The 7,238-nt window shown below is 31.4% G+C and overlaps 1 non-coding gene across 1 annotated transcript; it reads left to right on the top strand.

The window, feature by feature from the left end:
- Nucleotides 1–5,220: 5,220 nt before the first annotated feature.
- Nucleotides 5,221–5,302, top strand: Trnas-cga (transfer RNA serine (anticodon CGA)). Its single transcript has one exon. It is a non-coding gene; the product is annotated as a tRNA-Ser (tRNA).
- Nucleotides 5,303–7,238: the final 1,936 nt, after the last annotated feature.

Raw genomic sequence — 7,238 nt, 5'->3', positions numbered from 1 at the left:
GCCAGAAGCTCGGATATATTTATTCGTACAGATTTCGTAAGTGAAGTGTACATTTGCATATAGGGTTACAGATGTGGAGAATGGTTACTGAATACAATATCGTTTAGAAACAATGGCTTGGATTTAGCGGAGTTCTGATATACTGGTATACATTAATATATGAAGACTTTAGTAGAATTTTAATTTTAATTAAATCAGATTTTAGTTAAAATTTGAAAAGTTGAACCGAAGCACTTAAAGAAACGTCAATAACGTTAAAGGTTCTAATCTTTAATGTCTAAAGATTTTAATCTCGAACGTTTGAAGATTTTGATATCTAATCTTATAACTTATCTATCAACTTAATTGTGGACTACGGACATATTCTCGATTAACTAAATATCTGACATTGATTATGTTTGAATTTGTATATTTTCTCTTTTTTTATATATATTATTCCATTAATACGAGCCTCCGAGAAATCAAACTGACCAACTCCACTTTTTGTTAATTAATTGATTGGTAACGTCGTTGCATCACTATTTGCATCACCCGATTAACGTTCAATTCTCAAACAGCAAATGACGCAACTCCCACGAATTCATCGACTAAATAGTAGTAAATTCTAAAGTAGCTTTAAAAAACAACGTTTGTAACATCATCGCTTTACAGTATTTTTCTATTTGTGTTGATCAACGTGGCTTTCGAACGTGTTTGTTTAGACAGATAATTTATACATTCAAACAAATAGATTCAACCGGCAAGAGTGCATTTAATTAGACACTAGCTATAATTTCGTTCCAATAATTGCAGTTCGAACGAATACAGTTTCACTGTACGTTAACTAACACGACGAAATCGCCTTGCACTATTCAAATGGCGAAAAAACGGCACATCGCGAGATCGGAACACCCGTTACGTACCGACACGCATGCCGTTGCACTCCGCGCGGCAAGGACGCAATCTGGAACAGCCGCAAACGGACTTCACTGCTTGAGAGATCGCTGATTGTGACTGGTTGCTGGCCACATCTTACACGTCCGGATTCTACAGAGAATAAATGCATAAACGACACCACGAGAAAGTTCACTATGTTTCTCTGTTCTGTTTTTCTATCCTAATGCTTCTAATGCGTTACATCAACTGTTTCTTTTTCATTTTCTCTCCTGGTAGCTTCGATTAATATCCTGTTTAATATCCGGTGTCCTTCCACGCGAGCATCTCGTTATAGAGTGAAAAATATCGATCGTTTGTACGTGAACGAAGAATCGATCTTCATGGTGAATTAACGGTGACTTGCGAATACTATGCAAACGCACGGGATAGGCGTAAATCATTCCTTAAGGACGATCCATGAATGTTGCTCGCGAGTAGATTTTACGGCGCATGCAGTGGCTACAGAAAATATCGTAGCATATTAGTTTGTTGACTCCGATATATTAAATCTCGTATCATTTTAATAGAGCTTTTATATGAGTGCAAAAGTTTGATACTACGAAGATGAAATGTTCTAAAGAAACACTTTGTAGATTATAAAGAAACGCTTGATTGGAAGATAGGGATGTGTGCAAATATGTACTTTTTGTAGCCACTGTAAATTCAACGATATAATTGTGTAGATTTTAATTATGGTATGTAACGCTTTGTTAAGTTTGTCGATTTTAACTGTATTTTAGAGTTGAGTTGGGTTTTCGCGTAGCGCGTCCAAGTACAACCGAGCTTCGTGAATTTTTCTTCAGACAACTATCGACAATGTAGGATCAGACTCTTTTGAGACGTAAGGGCACGTTCATTTTTATTTTTTATTTTATACAGAGGAGATTCGTGAAAAGGTTTTACGTTGCGCAATAACGTTTGCACAAAAAATACGTTTCTATTTATTTTCTTAAATAATAATATAAAGCAATTTAGAAGTTATAAAGAAATAATACGTATATGTTTATACGTAATCATTGTATGGCGAAACATCGTTGACGATTGGAATAGGAGCTCGAGAATTTTAGAAGTTGAATTTTGCGCGATTGAAGACGTCCGATACAGTGTCATCGCAGTTGGAAGTTTTAACACAAGATTATGAAAAGTTAATTTTAGTAACAAATGAAGCAAGAAGGAAGATTAAAAGTTCGTTACGTTCGTTAATGTCTTTTTTTCTTATAAAAAGGTTCAATTTAAGCCGTAGAAATTTAAACTGTGTATCAAACTTCCTACTCACACTCCACAACGAATTAATCTTACTTTAGCAACTTTTTAATTTATTATACATCAAGATACTTCCTATTTCGAAATTTTTCATTTGTAAAACTACACAAAAGGAATTTTTTGTTAATTCTTTTGTTAAATCTTTTTCTTCATCAAAATCTTTTGTTTCATCCAAGGTGCATTGTTACAGTTTTTGAGAAAGGTTAATCCCGTGCGCAGTACTTGGTAAGTTTCTCGCCATTTTCATAATTTTTTATAAACAGATCATATTACATGCTTTGCCTATGAGTTTTCATTCTTCTCACCCTCGCGTTTCCCACGATCTTATTTTTCCCAATGATCGTAACGAGCGTAGAATTGCGAGATTCGTTGCGATTTATAAGCTTCTCCAGTGTACAGTTAGTATGAATCATGTTTCGATGGTCCATAGCACCATTCAGCATCTCGAGTAACTCAATCTCAGCATTCCATAGTGATCATTCACAATATTTTATTTTAAAAATTCAGGAACTCAATCCTCGATGAATATATCATTATTGAGATGATTTTTTAAGAGTCGTCTTTAACAAATTTTGAATTTGTAAACATAAGAATTTTAAATACAGATGTATATGGAAAAATATTGGAAATGTAAATGTTTGTTATAAATTTTTATTAAAAATATGGTTCTTCCACAAATTGGAAATTATATACGCATATGTATACATAATAAGTTGCAGAAAAAAATGATATCTTTATTTCTCAAATATCTTCTCCCAGATTAGGTGGCATTAAAATTATTTATTCGCAAAGAAATCCCTTAAATTTTTATAGAATTTTAGAGAGAAGAATAATGCTTTTACCGAGTGTACTCAAATAATTCACTAATCCTTTAGTCGTTAACTTTTAACGTTTTACGTTTAATATCATTTCCTTTGAAATTACCTGCAGAATTTTACATTTAGTAAAACTTCTAATACAGATCTTGCATATTATTTGAAACATTTTTATTCCAACCTATTTAAAGAATCTCCTTTTTCACAGTGAATAAATCAAGAATTATGGAAGAAGTGACTTTTAAAATTATAATCATGAGAATTGTTTAATTTTTGCAGCGAGAAATATATTTCTTTTAAAAATCAGCTGTTAGATATTAATTTATAATCATTCGCTATTAATAAATTCGATTCGATAGCTTAACAATTCGATTCATTACGTTAAAAGTTACATAGAATTCAAATTATTAAATGTTCTTTCCCTCTAGACACTATCCTTCATTAATTTAACGAGCTACCTTTTATTCATCTTGTTTTTGCGACTCGTGAGCTTTTTTTTTGTTATCGTGCGATTGCTATGTAAATAAGTTTACTAAGAAATGTTGAATAATTTCCAAATTTATTATGATTTATTAAAGATCTGGGCGAACATAACTAGATATCCTTAATCGTGTTCCTTCGTTTACCTTGGAACGAAATTTCTGATACCAGTTTTTTCCCAATAAACAGTTTTTTTCAAGGTTACTTTCGATTTTCAAGTTTGATGGTTTTAATTTTAAATCTGTTACTGGAGATCCGTTGTTCTTTTATGTGTCTTAAAAATATCAACAAGTGCGATAGAAAGAAAATATTTTTAAAACGACGATTGAGAATTTATTGTTTATAATATTTATTTACTGTAATTCATGAATATTTACTCAAGGAAAAACAAATTGTTTAATAATAATCGCACGATGATTTTATTATTAACTAACAGTAAATTTCTTTAAAAAACTAAACAAATTAAAAACATATAAATTTTCAACGCTATTTTATAATACATCATCGAGAATATGCAATTGTATTCGATACATTCTGAGCGTGTAAGGAATGTAGGTACATACATATACAATTCGCAAAATGTGTTAAGGCTGAGGAGCAATTAGCAAATAGAAAACTAATTGCATACTACATTGAATAAACTAAACCCAACTTTTTACGAACTTTATTACACATTAATTCTATACAGCTTCATTACTAACATACTTTAAATGTAATTTAACAATATAGCTTCTATATTATTTCATATCACTGACTATTTTATCAAAAACAATTTTAATAAAATTCTTACGTCTTTCCTCCAAAATCTCAAAAGTACAGGCATATATTAATAAAAAATTTATTCTACTAAAGAATTCAAGAAACAAATCGCTCGATGACAAAGATTTCCTGTCCCAATTAACCGTTTAATACGAGCTTCAATCAGCAGAATTAAGGTAGGTCATGCAGATCTAATCTACTCATACTTATCAGATAAACACAAAGTTTAATCAGTGAGTCATCTTAGTGTCAACTATCATTCAGCACGTTCTATTAGAGCGCAAAAACTACAAAATTACTTGCGAGAAGAATAGAAACGTACATATGAACATCTTAATAGTTCCTTGACTACTACGATTTATCACTGAAAGTATACTTCATACTGATATGAATTTTCGTTCACCATATGTGTATGTACGCCATCACCAATACAGTACTGTATGTAAATTTGAATTTACTATTGAACGGAGAAAGATAGGTTTGAATAAGTCGATTAACGTGATACGATATATCTATTTAGGTTTAACACAGAAAAGTCTCAAAAATTGAGAGACGTAACAATTATCAGAATCCGATTACATCAGCAATTTTGGCTACGAATCGATTCTATTTCTGACGTACATATACGACATAATCATTTGATGAATGAAAACTTAACGAATCTTAGGCAATTTTTATTCGCATCAAAAATATACCGAAGATCGTAGATTACCAAATTTTTAGTTAACGATTTCTACATGAATGATCAATCGCATAACGTGCTTCAACGTTGAAACAACGTTAAAACCAATTGAAAAAAAATTAAATTTTCATGAAGAATTAACAAACTGGAGGTCTACAAATTTTTAACGGCTACTTTACATCATGAAAAATATATAAATTCGTTCGATGTTTAAATCAATAAATAAGAAAATTGATATATGAAGCTGTGATTAGGGGTGGTTTGCCCCAATTTACCCTTTGTGCGCAACAAATGTACAAGGGGTGAGCAGCCGTGGCCGAGTGGTTAAGGCGTCTGACTCGAAATCAGATTCCCTCTGGGAGCGTAGGTTCGAATCCTACCGGCTGCGAATATTTTTTTTCCACCCTCACACACCCCATTTAACTCGAACCCCTCCAATCGATTCCTTCTTCGCGTATAATCACCCTTCCCTTTGTAAAACGACCGGGTTTCACGATAACTCGAGGACCGATCGTCTTTCACCATTAACTTCTTCGTCACGCGTATGTACTTTTACGATTCGAGCACGTTCGTTCTATCCACTCGAAAGTAAAGGCAGAAGCGGCGGAATTAGTGAAAGTAGTAAAAACACCGTGAAGGAACAAGTCCGACGCTTGAAACTGCGTCGAATTGTTCGTAAGCATCAATAGTAACATTATGTTAAATTACGTGTGATTATGGTGGTGCGCGTTTGAATTTAATTATATAGTCGGTTTTTAATGGTAATTATGGTAACGCTGTTTTATGGAGGAATGAATGGTAGGCTGTTTGAGAAGTTAGTTATTAGTAGACTGGATGTTTATGTCTGGGAGATTTCAAGACGCGAAAATGTACAAAATGTGCATGATTTTTAAACGTATATTTAGTATAAAATGTAGAGTATCGAGGTTATGATATTTAGAGGATGAAGCAAATTTCTATCTAGGTCGTGTTTCTTTACTTTTGTTCGTAAAGGTATGAGATTGCGTAGACGTTCAAAGTATATATTTATTACTGTTAAGCATTGCACGTATTTTATAATTTCATTTTATTATATTTGATTAATTATTGCATGGATTTTAATGAGCACAAATATTAATTTTAAAGCAACGTGATCTATGTTGGCTGTCTAACAATGTGCTTCAAAGTTATTACGTTTACAACAAATTATACGAGTGTTGTTGGTTTAAAATAAAAAATTAATATAGCTTTTCTTATTCCAGTTATAGTTCTGATTTAATGAGACCGTGTTTCTACTGCACCTTTAATTTTACGACTACATCCGTGTACATTATAAAGTAGTAAAAATATTTATTATAGTCAATAAAAATCGACCGTATAAAAGTGTTTCAAAAAAAAAATTCTTATAGACCTCGTTAAAAAAGATGAAATTTATTAGCGCATTTTTATTCAATTCAAATTTTTATTCAATTTATTAAAATCGTTAATATCTACATAAATCAATAACAATGATTGCAATTAAAGTGCAAGAAAGAATTCTACATTCAAAAAGTACATATATTAATCGTCGTTTGGATCCATATTATATCCTTCGTAATTCTTCCACATAATTAATAGAAAGGGTAGGCAAATTCCAATTAAATTGCATCGTTATAAGTATCGAAGAGATCATAAGAACGTCATGTATATCGTTCTTTTGTAAGCATGTTCTTATTCCGGCACATACTTTACGTCACACACGCGTGTGTTGTAAAATTATACTTAATATGCTTAATAATTAAAAATTGGTAATTCAACAAAGAACGCGAAAAGTCGGCCCACGGAATGTAGTTATTTCTACAATAGAAGAAGGAAATGCCGGACTGGCAATTTGTTTCATCACTTTCTCTCTAATTTGTTTTGCAATCGTCGACGTATTTAAACAGCTTCCTACATTCCGACCCGCTTAAATACCCACTCATCGAGTCATTATTAATCCCTAGCGTGTTTAATAATATTGAAAGGAATCTTCATAAAATATTTATTTTCCTTCTTGATAAATTATTTGAATAGTTTTGATCTCAGAGTGAAGGAAATAATAATATGCTCTGAAAGAAGTTAAGTTTAGAATTATCTACATAATATTTGAACAGAGTACTAGAGTGTATGTAAAAATTGGTAAGAATTATTTTGAGAAGAATTATTATGGTAAGAATAATTTTAAATGATAAATTGAAAGTTGAATATTGATTTTAAAGTAACAATTATAAATTAAGTGATACAGATATATATGTATACAGTAGAGAAGAAAACAGATACGAACAAACATTATTTTTTATTAACTTTGTGTTTATCAACACAATTTA

The sequence above is a fragment of the Bombus fervidus genome, chromosome 2, assembly GCF_041682495.2.
Source record: "Bombus fervidus isolate BK054 chromosome 2, iyBomFerv1, whole genome shotgun sequence".
Taxonomy (NCBI): domain Eukaryota; kingdom Metazoa; phylum Arthropoda; class Insecta; order Hymenoptera; family Apidae; genus Bombus; species Bombus fervidus.
The sequence above is the reverse complement of the archived record's forward strand: the minus strand, read 5'-3'. Positions and strand labels throughout refer to the sequence as shown.